Raw genomic sequence first — 13,859 nt, forward strand, 5'->3', positions numbered from 1 at the left:
GCTGGCACTGCTGAGCTTGTGGTGATTGGGGGTTGTGGATATCCACCCCCCTCTCTTGTGTGGAGTATAGTAGTGGCCCCCGCTGGACAAAATGGTGGATGAGGTCGCCTTGACATTTCACTAGCGCATGTAAGCGCGGCAGTGGAGTCAGCGCTTGAGGAGGGGACTGAGAGAGGGCTGGAGCCCTTACAACTGTGGTGAGTGGAGGATGCGATCATTACATCCTCCCGCTCCCCCCCACTGGTATGCAGAGAGCTGCTGCCTGCCAGCTGATGCGTTGGGAGGTGCGAAGTTGAAGCCTGCAGGGGGCGCTTGTTTCATGGTCGGTGCATGGAGGAAGGCCTGGAGGCGTGCTAGCACGGTTCAACCTGTGGTGATTGGGAGTCGTGGACATTCGCCCCCCGTCTGGAGCATGGTCAGCTGATGACTTCTATTGAGCTGAGTGGCGCGCTATATCAGCCTGTGCAGATCGCCTTTGGTCCCTGTCACAGGCAAAAGCGTGGCAATCCACAGTGGACCTTTGCTTGCGCTGGCCGTGTCTAGAGCGGTGCGCTGTGCATCCTTGTGGATTTTATTTTGCTGCGTTGCGGACCTGCGTGTGCGTCTACCCCTGCTTGCCCTGCCCAGTGCACACACAAACTACATGTTAGGAAGCTCTTAATCTGTGGCCTGCCTTGGATATAGGGAGGGTCACATACCTGCACTTTTGATCTGGTGCACCTTTTAACACTGGAAGTATCCTGCCGCTCACTAGAAAGACAGCATCTGGCCTCCCAGATAAGGTGCACCAGGAGTGTGTTACAAACACCAGAGGATTACAGATAAAGTGGTCCTAGACGTTTACTCTGAATACGATTATTGAAACTTTGTTACATTACCTAAGTCAAATTTCCATTCAACATGCGATTTAATCCTGCAATGAAGAAATTTTTAGAACAAAAAGAGAAAACAATAGCCCAACAAAACAGTCAAGTGTCGAACACAACACACAATACGTTTTGAATGTCTTAAAAGTAGAGGAAAAAGGACTCCACTGTTTATTTTTCTAAAAAATTCTCATCATTATTCAATATACAAATATACAACTTTTGAAAAAGCAAAGAGGGGTTGCCAGCAAGAAACGTGCATAGAATAGAGTGAAAGTTTATGGTGCTCGTGTAAGACAGAGAAAGACCGAGAGGGTGTCTTATGAAAGATTGGGTTTAAAATAATTTCGTAAGTCTAAAGTTAAATAATCCTTAGAGTGGTTCTGGAGGACGCCCTGATATGCTGGAGGATCAGGTCTTCCGCACTACCCTTTCGGAAGGAATAGCTAACTACTTTTCCGAAAATGTGGGGTCTGCTAGCTCCCGACAAATAGAATGGGATGCCTTCAAAACGGTCATAAGGGGGGTGGCGATTAACACTAAGTCAGGAGTGTGTCAAGCTCTAATAGAGCGGCTTACGGAGACTGAGGGTAGGCTGGCCACGCTGGAGGGGTAGGCTGCGGGAACAAATGACCAACTGACACAATTGCGAGAGGCTAACATACAATATGCAGAGCTGCTTGAGGAGCTGCATGTAGTGGATCACAGGTTATACATACAAAAACAACACACACAAACCGACAGATTGGGCTGCTGGTCCGGAACGCCCACACTTATATTGGAGATACGGAATAACGCGGGTGTGGTGATGAACATACAACTAGACATCAATACCGAGTTTTAAAGCTATTATGAAACCCTGTATGGTCCACTGCCTGACCTTATTGACACCGACTTTGAGTCATTCTTTGATGGTATATGCGTCCCCCAACTTACACAACACCAACGCGATGACCTATTACGTCCACTTACAGGTGCGGAAATACGACAAGCAATGAAAGGCACTACCACGTAACAAGACTCCGGGAAGCGACGGTCTCTCGGACGAATGTTATGCAATGTACACTGAGTTACTGATTCCTCACTTGCAGTGTCTTTACCACGAATCATTGGAAGGAGACGGGCTCCCCGCTACTACATTGCAGGCGTTACTCACTCATGAGATTCGAGTTGACAGAGCGACTTCGTTACAGCCGCTACGCGACAAGTGGGAGGGGGACGTGGGTTGTACATTCACGGCCACAAAATGGGACACTATATTGGGGTTCCCCAAGAAGGTCTCCCGCAACCCCAAATTTAAATTTAATCAGCTGCTGTTACTACACAGGGCATATTTAACCCCACACAGGTTGAGAGCTATGTTTTAGGGGGCGGATGACGACTGCCCTCGATGCCATGTTCCAGACACGGGATTGATACACATGGTATGGGCTTGCCCTAGACTGGGACATTATTGGGCGACAGTGTGCAAGATATTGACGGCAGTGGCCCCGGTGCGCCAGAATGACACCTTGGAATACTGTATACTGGGTCTCGGACCCCGTGAAAAGAAGGGCAACCCTGGCCCACGTTTTGCAAACCTGGCGCTTCTTTCGGCCAAAAGAGCTATAACCACACGTTTGAAAGCCACTAGAGCCCCGTCATTACTGGAATGGCACGCCGAAATGTTGAAGTCCCTTAATTTTTACTACTATTACTCTGGAGTTCCGAGAAGAGCCACTGCCAGGATGAAAAGATTGGCCTCAGGAAGGCGCTGGCAAAGCGACCATTGAGAAGCAGAGTACATGAGGCACATCATGAGGAAGACACTAGTTGCCAGAGATATGGAGAAGAAAAAAAGAGAAGGAGACTAGTGTGAAGCCAAATTCAAAATCAAATAATCTTTCATCGGATAATAATTATATCCATGAAAGAATCACAGGAATAAAACAAAATACAATAATACAACAAAATCCATATCACAAAAGAATCACAAATTTAAAAGGCTAAAACAAATAAGCTACTTTCAACTATGCATAACGCTCACAAAAATCTCCTTCATAAACAACCTATTCACATGCAATTTATAAAAGCAAAGTGCATCAAGGTTCATGTTAATCAATTAAAATAGGAGTCAAGAGAGAACAACAAAAGAGAGGAAGGAGATGAGGGGGAGAGAAGCATTGATTAAATGTACACGCATAAGGGATGACGAGAATAAAGGGAAGGAAGGTTAAAGGGATATGGCTAGCATAAATATAGAAGAGGGGAACAGGGAGAAATGGGAAGAAAAAAAGAAAGTGGAAAAGAATAAAGGAGAAGGTAACAAGGAGTTGGAGAATAAAAAATTAACAAAAGGAAGGAGACAATGACAAGTGAGACTAAACTAGATGGCAGTGGACAGAGAGGTGGGAAAGCGCAGAAGAAGATGACAGTATAGAGGGAAAAAATAGTAAAGAAGTAGATCCAGGAACACAGAGATTGGTAAGCAGGTACATAGCGAACAGTAGTACAGCAGCAAAATATGCATCCAATTGGTAGACATTATCTCATCACCTCTCCATCATTTATCATTGAACGCAACATGGCAGAGCCTCTCCTATTAACTATAATGGTCACTCGTAGACTACCTAGACCAAGATCTATACTCTTTTCAGTGCAGCATATGGCTGGCATAACATGGCTGATATTCCTGGGTTGATGAAATCCTTCCACCATACTTCCTATGTTAAATAACCCGATATTGCCACCCACATTTCTACTGAAGATCCCTTAGGCAATTTCCCAGAGATGCCACCAAGATCTTCAGCTGAGATGGAAAAAATAAGTGCTCCACTTGACGCATTCAATAGTTATCTGGCAAAGGATGTTTAGGTGTAGGAAGGGGATAGGTTAAAAGGAATTGCTCTTCGTTTGGGAGAAGTTAGAATGATTGTGATATGAATGTGAATATGGGTACATTGAAAAGAGTTAGTAAATTTTACTTTTTTATAATCCCATTAGGTTAGTGGACTTGTCTTCCTCTTCAGCGGGTCTGGCCTATCATCTTTGGACAATGGGCTGTGGCATCTTATGCAAGGATATACAGTATTCAGCATAACACCATGATACTGAAACCTTTTTCTGTAGCATAGCATCAATTTACCACATTGATCCAGAGATCTGGACTTCAATATCTTTGCTGTGCTTTTGTTGTTGCTAGATGGAGATCAATAACTATTGGTTAAATTAGTATCTGTAGTCGCCTGTAAGAATGACAAAAATGTGTATATGGTGTTGAAGAAAGCTTGCCTAAACACAGCCATGCAATTCTTTTTTATATACATTTTTATTGAGACATCAAAACACAAAAGAAATATAAACGATCCACCAAACACAATATACAGACAACTGTGTCATATGTCCCCTTTTAATGCTTTCTCCCTCCACCTCCCACCCCGGTGGATCTAACCTTCAACTAACAAAAAAAAACAAAAAAAACAGAGGACACAGAAAAGAGAAGCAACCTCATCATACGCTTGAGTTGGTGTCCAGTCATAATATCGAGTTTTTTATTTCGAGTGGACAGAATATCGACTACAGAATATCGAGATGGCAGTAATATCGAGGTAAGTAAAATCGATGTTATTTATATCGATTTATGAGTTTTTTTTAAAATATCGAAGTTAAAAATATCGAGTCATTAATATCGACAGTAAATATATCGTTTATTTGTATAGGTAAAAAATATCGAAAGTCAAAATATAGATTGTCATAATTTCGACAGTAATAATATCGACTGTGATAATATCGACTGTCATAATATCGAGAAAAAAAAATATTGACTGTTTATAATGTAGTAATAGTAATAATTTGTTTATAAATGTAGTGAATTTATTGATATTTTGTTAAATGTGTTAGGGGAATAGGGTGGGAAGTGTTTTAAAATACATATTTCAATTTTAATTTAAAAGCTAAAATTATGTAAAATGTAAATAATATTAAAAAAAAAAAAATCTAATAATTACATGTTGCCAAAAATGTATAATAATTTTTAGGAGTGGGTAGTGAGTTTGTAGGGGAATAGGGTGGGAAGTGTATTAAAATTTGTTCAAATAAAATTTTAAAATATTTTACAAAAACTTACAATTTAAATCTATAAACATTACAAAAAAATTAAAAATTTAAATTTACAATTTTTTGAAAAATATTTACAAAATAGTGTGTATTTTAATAAATGTGGTTAGATAAAGGTTAAAAAATAAAAAAAATTAAAATGTATTCATATTTATTGAAAAAATGGAATTTAATATTTCTAATTTAAAAAAATTGGGTTTTAATATAAAAATTTCTAAAAACATTTGAAAAAATGTTTAAAAATGACAAATTTTTAAAATAATATATACTAAATGTTGGGAATTTTAGTAATTTAGAAATAAAAAATTCTAAAAAAATTTATATTTCAAAATTTACAAATATATATAAATACATTTGAAATGTTATATCTTTGATAAACTTTAAATATTTAATTAAAAAAATGGATGCTAAATTAAAAATTTGAATTTTAAATTTAAATTTTTTTAAATTATTGGAAAAAAGTAAAGAAATTGATAATATTTTTAAATTTTAAATTCTAATATTTATTATGACAATATTTGTGTATGGTAACCAATTTACTAATGTTAAATAAATATTTTAATAAATATTAGTTATAAATTTAAATTTGTCGAGGTATTGTTTGTAATTATATATTTATTGGTATTATAGAGAAATATATGGGTAATATTTTAATAAATAATTATTTCTTTAAGAATTTACAAATTATAAATATTATTTTAATATTGGTAATTGTTTAGATATTCTACAAATTAAAACAAATTGGAAAATGGATTATGAGTTTATACTTGGTGGAGTTGGAATAGTAAATTATATGGGTTTAGGGTACAGCACCTTCCTTGACTTTATACTTGGTGGAGTGGGAATAGTAATTTATATGTTTTTAAGACTCTTTCCGACCACCTCTCCCGTCTGAACATCTTAGACCCCACCCAGAACGGTTTCCGTGCTGGACATAGCACAGAGACCGCCCTTCTCACCATGGCTGAACACCTTCGCACAGTGATGGATGGAGGACAGACGGCGGCGCTGGTACTACTCGATCTGAGCGCCGCCTTTGATACTGTCTCCCATCCAATCCTGTTGCAGCGCCTGGTGGAGATAGGAGTGTGTGGGTCTGCCCTCCAGTGGTTTCGGTCTTTCCTCGAGGATCGTTTCTTCAGCGTTGCAGTGCCACCGTTCCAGTCCAAATTCCATCCACTGAAGCAGGGAGTACCACAGGGATCCTCGCTGAGCCCCACGTTGTTCAACCTTTACGTGAGACCGCTGGCTGAGGTTGTCAGGCAATGGGGTATGACCATGGTGTCATATGCCGATGACACTCAGCTAGCGGTTACGATCAGCGGGGATGTAGACCTGGATGCTCCCAAGTTTCAGAGTGGTCTTAGGGCGGTGGCAAGTTGGATGGAGACCAACTGCCTCCAGCTCAACGCGAAGAAAACCGAGGTTATGATCGTCGGCAGACAGGCGGACCTCTGGGGAGATAGGTGGTGGCCTCCGGAGCTTGGGCCGGCTACCCTCCCGGTGACGGAACTTAAGAACCTGGGAGTGTGGATGGATCCCACTCTCAGTTTTGAGGGGCACACAAAAAAAACGGCGACGTGCTGTTTTGGAATCCTCCAATCTTTGCGCCCAATTCTCAAGTTCTTTGATTCACGCACCCGTCAGTTAGTTATACAGGCGACTGTTATATCACGCTTGGACTATGCCAGCTCGCTTCTGGCGGGTGCTAACCAGGCCGAACTTACCCGACTTCAGCGGGTGCAGAATGCCGCTGCAAGGGCTATTGTGGGTCTCCCCCGTTTCTGCCCTGTCTCTAGTACCTTGAAAGCTCTACACTGGCTGCCAATTAGAGCCAAAATCCAATTTAAGGTACTCTGTTTAGCTTTTAAAATTTTAAAAGGTACGGCTCCTCAAACTCTACTGGACCTCCTGACCTGGTACGTCCCCACTCGGCACCTGAGATCTATGGGTCAAGCTCTCACCATTATCCCTAGATACAAGTTGTGCCGTGTTGGAGGCCGGTCTTTCCGGGTTAAAGCGGCCGAACTGTGGAATTCCCTTCCGGTGGGGATTCGGCTGTTGGAAGATCTTTTGTCCTTTCGTAGGGCGATTAAAACTTTCCTTTTTTAAATAAAAATCTGTCTGGATTGTTTTAGCTGTTGTGTTTCTGTGGTTACCGCGTGGTACCTTGCCGTGCGCCGGGACGCCCCTTAGCTGGGGCAGCTCTGCGCAGTACAAATCCATGTAGCATAACATAACATAGTGTCCAGCACCTTCCCTGAGTTTATACTTGGTGTTTATACTTGGTGGAGTGGGAATAGTAATTTATATGGGTTTAGTGTCCAGCACCTTCTCAGAGTTTATACTTGGTGGAGTTGGAATAGTAAATTATATGGCTTTATGGTGCAGAACCTTCCCTGACTTTATACTTGGTGGAGTGGGAATAGTAATTTATATGGGTTTATTGTCCAGCACCTTCCCTGACTTTATACTTGGTGGAGTTGGAATAGAAAATTATATGGGTTTAGTGTCCAGCACCTTTCCTGAGTTTATACTTGGTGGAGTTGGAAAAATAAATTATATGGGTTTAGTTTAGTGTCCAGCACCTTCCCTGAGTTTAAACTTGGTGGAGGTAGAATAGTAAATTATATGGGTTTAGTGTTCAGCACCTTCCCAGAGTTTATACTTGGTGGAGTGGGAATAGTAATTTATATGGGTTTAGTGTCCAGCACCTTCCCTGTGTTTATACTTGGTGGAGTTGGAATAGTAAATTATATGGGTTTATGGTCCAGCACCTTCCCTGACTTTAGACTTGGTGGAGTGGGAATAGTAATTTATATGGGTTTAGTGTCCAGCACCTTATCAGAGTTTATACTTGGTGGAGTTGGAATAGTAAATTATATGGGTGTATGGTCCAGCACCTTCCCTGACTTTAGACTTGGTGGAGTGGGAATAGTAATTTATATGAGTTTAGTGTTCAGCACCTTCCCAGAGTTTATACTTGGTGGAGTGGGAATAGTAATTTATATGGGTTTAGTGTCCAGCACCTTCCCAGAGTTTATACTTGGTGGAGTTGGAATAGTAAATTATATGTTATTATGGTCCAGCACCTTACCTGACTTTAGACTTGGTGGAGTGGGAATATTAATTTATATGGGTTTAGTGTCCAGCACCTTATCAGAGTTTATGCTTGGTGGAGTTGGAATAGTAAATTATATGGGTTTAGGGTCCAGCACCTTCCCTGACTTTATACTTGGTGGAGTGGGAATAGTAATTTATATGGGTTTAGTGTCCAGCACATTCCCTGAATTTATACTTGGTGGAGTGGGAATAGTAATTTATATGGGTTTAGTGTCCAGCAACTTCCCTGAGTTTATACTTGGTGGATTTGGAATAGTAAATTATATGGGTTTAGTGTCCAGCACCTTCCCTGAGTTTATACTTGGTGGAGTTGGAATAGTAAATTTTATGGGTTTAGTGTCCAGCACCTTCCCTGACTTTATACTAAGGGGTCGATTCCGATCTGTTAAAAATCACCGTCCGTACGACTCGCATCCGGAGCCGTTTCCGTACGACTCGTATGGACACCGTACGACCGGACGATTATGATCCCGATCGGGTTACCCGGATGCGTTTCGTACGGTCCACGTCAGGTAAGGGCGATTCGTACGGAAAAGCACACGATAACCTACACACCGTACGGCGCGTAGACCCCCTGATCACAGGGGTACGTGCCGTATCCCTGCGATCATGGGGTGTAGGCGCCGCACCCCTGCGATCATGGGGGGTACATGCCGTACACCGAGCGTACATGGGGTAAGGCACGTACCCCATGTACGCTGGGTGTATGGCACGTACCCCCCATGTTCGCAGGGGTACGCGCCGTACCCCTGCGATCATGGGGTGTACGCGCCGTACCCGGGTGGGGCCGTTCCGTACCTGTTTCGGGGCGAGCTCTGACTGTACGACAGTTTCCAGCTCCCGTAGAAAAAGGGTCGTACGGAGCGTACACAACACGGATCGTATTTGCCGGGTCGTAAAAAGCAGCCGCGAACCGTATAAACGTCGTGAACAGCGGCTTCTGAGGGCGATTCGTACGGGAATTTCATTCGTACGGTCCCTGGTACGATTCGTACGGATAGCTGCATCGGGTGTGGATCGTACTACGTCGTTCGTACGGGGACGGTTATGGGTACAATTCGTATGGAAAAAAATGCTCCGTACGACGATTCGGAGCACTTTTTACGGGATCGGAATCGACCCCTTGGTGGAGTGGGAATAGTAATTTATATGGGTTTAGTGTCCAGCACCTTCCCAGAGTTTATACTTGGTGGAGTGGGAATAGTAATTTATATGGGTTTAGTGTCCAGCACCTTCCCAGAGTTTATACTTGGTGGAATTGGAATAGTAAATGATATGGGTTTAGTGTCCAGCACGTTCCCTGAGTTTATACTTGGTGGAGTTGGAATAGTAAATTATATGGGTTTAGTGTCCAACAACTTCCCCGAGTTTATACTTGGTGGAGTTGGAATAGTAAATAAAATGGGTTTAGGGTCCAGCACCTTCCCTGACTTTATACTTGGTGGACTGGGAATAGTAATTTATATGGGTTTAGGGTCCAGCACCTTCCCTGACGTTATACTTGGTGGAGTTGGAATAGTAAATTATATGGGTTTAGTGTCCAGCACCTTCCCTGACTTTATACTTGGTGGAGTGGGAATAGTAATTTATATGGGTTTAGTGTCCAGCAACTTCCCTGACTTTATACTTGGTGGAGTTGGAATAGTAAATTATATGGGTTTAGGGTCCAGCACCTTCCCTGACTTTATACTTGGTGGAGTGGGAATATTAATTTATATAGTTTTAGTGTCCAGCACCTTCCCTGAATTTATACTTGGTGGAGTTGGAATAGTAAATTATATGGATTTAGTGTCCAGCACCTTCCCTGAGTTTATACTTGGTGGAGTTGGAATAGTAAATTATATGGGTTTAGTGTCCAGCACTTTTCCTGACTTTATACTTGGTGGAGTGGGAATATTAATTTATATGGGTTTAGTGTCCAGCACCTTATCAGACTTTATACTTGGTGGATTTGGAATAGTAAATTATATGGGTTTAGGGTCCAGCACCTTCCCTGACTTTATACTTGGTGGAGTGGGAATAGTAATTTATATGGGTTTAGTGTCCAGCACATTCCCTGAATTTATACTTGGGGGAGTTGGAATAGTACATTATATGGGTTTAGTGTCCAACACCTTCCCTGAGTTTATACTTGGTGGAGTGGGAATAGTAATTTATATGGGTTTAGTGTCCAGCACCTTTCCAGAGTTTATACTTGGTGGAGTTGGAATAGTAAATTATATGGGTTTAGTGTCCTGCACCTTCCCTGAGTTTATTCTTGGTGGAGTTGGAATAGTAAATTATATGGGTTTAGTGTCCAACACCTTCCCTGAGTTTATACTTGGTGGAGTTGGAATAGTACATTATATGGGTTTAGTTTCCACACCTTCCCTGACTTTATACTTGGTGGAGTGGGAATACTAATTTATATGGGTTTAGTGTCCAGCACCTTCCCAGAGTTTATACATGGTGGAGTGGGAATAGTAATATATATGGGTTTAGTGTCCAGCAACTTCCCTAAGTTTATAAGTGGTGGAGTTGGAATAGTAAATTATATGGGTTTAGTGTCCAGCACCTTCCCTGAGTTTATACTTGGTGGAGTTGGAATAGTAAATTATATGGGTTTAGTGTCCAGCACCTTCCCTGACTTCATACTTGGCGGAGTGTGAATAGTAATTTATATGGGTTTAGTGTCCAGCACCTTCCCAGAGTTTATACTTGGTGGAGTGGTAATAGTAATTTATATGGGTTTAGTGTCCAGCACCTTCCTAGAGTTTACACTTGGTGGAGATGGAATAGTAAATTATATGGGTTTAGTGTCTAGCACCTTCCCTGAGATTATACTTGGTGGAGTTGGAATAGTTAATTACATGGGTTTAGTGTCCAGCAACTTCCCAGAGTTTATACTTGGTGGAGTTGGAAGAGTAAATAAAATGGGTTTAGGGTCCATCACCTTCCATGACTTTATACTTGGTGGAGTGGGAATAGTAATTTATATGGGTTTAGGGCCCAGCACCTTCCCAGAGTTTATACTTGGTGGAGTTGGAATAGTAAATTATATGGGTTTACTGTCCAGCACCTTCCCAGAGTTTATACTTGGTGGAGTGGGAATAGTAATTTATATGGGTTTAGTGTCCAGCACCTTCCCAGAGTTTATACTTGGTAGAATTGGAATAGTAAATGATATGGGTTTAGTGTCCAGCACGTTCCCTGAGTTTATACTTGGTGGAGTTGGAATAGTAAATTATATGGGTTTAGTGTCCAACAACTTCCCCGAGTTTATACTTGGTGGAGTTGGAATAGTAAATAAAATGGGTTTAGGGTCCAGCACCTTCCCTGACTTTATACTTGGTGGAGTGGGAATAGTAATTTATATGGGTTTAGGGTCCAGCACCTTCCCTGACGTTATACTTGGTGGAGTTGGAATAGTAAATTATATGGGTTTAGTGTCCAGCACCTTCCCTGACTTTATACTTGGTGGAGTGGGAATAGTAATTTATATGGGTTTAGTGTCCAGCAACTTCCCTGACTTTATACTTGGTGGAGTTGGAATAGTAAATTATATGGGTTTAGGGTCCAGCACCTTCCCTGACTTTATACTTGGTGGAGTGGGAATATTAATTTATATAGTTTTAGTGTCCAGCACCTTCCCTGAATTTAAACTTGGTGGAGTTGGAATAGTAAATTATATGGATTTAGTGTCCAGCACCTTCCCTGAGTTTATACTTGGTGGAGTTGGAATAGTAAATTATATGGGTTTAGTGTCCAGCACTTTTCCTGACTTTATACTTGGTGGAGTGGGAATATTAATTTATATGGGTTTAGTGTCCAGCACCTTATCAGACTTTATACTTGGTGGAGTTGGAATAGTAAATTATATGGGTTTAGGGTCCACCACCTTCCCTGACTTTATACTTGGTGGAGTGGGAATAGTAATTTATATGGGTTTAGTGTCCAGCACATTCCCTGAATTTATACTTGGGGGAGTTGGAATAGTACATTATATGGGTTTAGTGTCCAACACCTTCCCTGAGTTTATACTTGGTGGAGTTGGAATAGTAAATTATATGGGTTTAGTTTCCACACCTTCCCTGACTTTATACTTGGTGGAGTGGGAATACTAATTTATATGGGTTTAGTGTCCAGCACCTTCCCAGAGTTTATACATGGTGGAGTGGGAATAGTAATTTATATGGGTTTAGTGTCCAGCAACTTCCCTAAGTTTATAAGTGGTGGAGTTGGAATAGTAAATTATATGGGTTTAGTGTCCAGCACCTTCCCTGAGTTTATACTTGGTGGAGTTGGAATAGTAAATTATATGGGTTTAGTGTCCAGCACCTTCCCTGACTTCATACTTGGTGGAGTGTGAATAGTAATTTATATGGGTTTAGTGTCCAGCACCTTCCCAGAGTTTATACTTGGTGGAGTGGTAATAGTAATTTATATGGGTTTAGTGTCCAGCACCTTCCTAGAGTTTACACTTGGTGGAGATGGAATAGTAAATTATATGGGTTTAGTGTCTAGCACCTTCCCTGAGATTATACTTGGTGGAGTTGGAATAGTTAATTACATGGGTTTAGTGTCCAGCAACTTCCCAGAGTTTATACTTGGTGGAGTTGGAAGAGTAAATAAAATGGGTTTAGGGTCCATCACCTTCCATGACTTTATACTTGGTGGAGTGGGAATAGTAATTTATATGGGTTTAGGGCCCAGCACCTTCCCAGAGTTTATACTTGGTGGAGTTGGAATAGTAAATTATATGGGTATATGGTCCAGCACCTTTCCTGACTTTAGACTTGGTGGAGTGGGAATAGTAATTTATATGGGTTTAGTGTCCAGCACCTTATCAGAGTTTATACTTGGTGGACTTGGAATAGTAAATTATATGGGTTTAGGGTCCAGCACCTTCCCTGACTTTATACTTGGTGGAGTGGGAATATTAATTTATATGGGTTTAGTGTCCAGCACCTTCCCTGAATTTATACTTGGTGGAGTTGGAATAGTACATTATATGGGTTTAGTGTCCAGCACCTTCCCTGAGTTTATACTTGGTGGAGTGGGAATAGTAAATTATATGGATTTAGGGGTCTATTATGATGATGGGCGGATTGCCTCCGCCAGGGTGGTGGTGGCCACCGCCACCCTGGCGGAGGCAATCTGCCCGACAAACACTCTCGTTTTCCCCTCCGCCAGATTAAGATGGCGGTGGGGACAGCGGCGGACGGAAAGACCGTCCGCCGCTTTACCGCGGCGGTCGCCTTGCGACCGCGGCGGTAATGGATTAATATGATGGCGGTGTCCAATGGACACCGCCAGCCATATTACAATGGCACCAAGTAAAGGCCTTTCCGTGGCGGCAATGCCGCCTCGGAAAGGCAGGCGGGGGCCCCCTGCAGGGCCCCCAGGTTGCCACCACTGTCGGGGGGCACATGGGGGGTACCTATGGCAGCCCCCCACATTTGCATATGCAAAGCGGCAGGCACCGCGCGGTACCTGCCGCTTTGCATATGCAAATGCAACAAAGCATTTTTAGCATTGTGGCGGGCGGTGCAGAGTGCACCGCCCGCCACAATGCTAAAACTACAGGATGTGGCCGCCACTGTGGCGGGCACATCCTAATTCCCCCCATGGGAACCCCGCCCTTATGGCGGGAGGTCCCGTTCCCCACTATGGTGACGGACGGACAAAGTCCGCCCGTCATCATAATGGACCCCTTAGTGTCTAGCACCTTCCCTGAGGTTATACTTGGTGGAGTTGGAATAGTAAATTATATGGGTTTAGTGTCCAGCACTTTCC

The sequence above is a fragment of the Lissotriton helveticus genome, chromosome 5_1 (genome assembly GCF_964261635.1).
Source record: "Lissotriton helveticus chromosome 5_1, aLisHel1.1, whole genome shotgun sequence".
Lineage (NCBI taxonomy): Eukaryota > Metazoa > Chordata > Amphibia > Caudata > Salamandridae > Lissotriton > Lissotriton helveticus.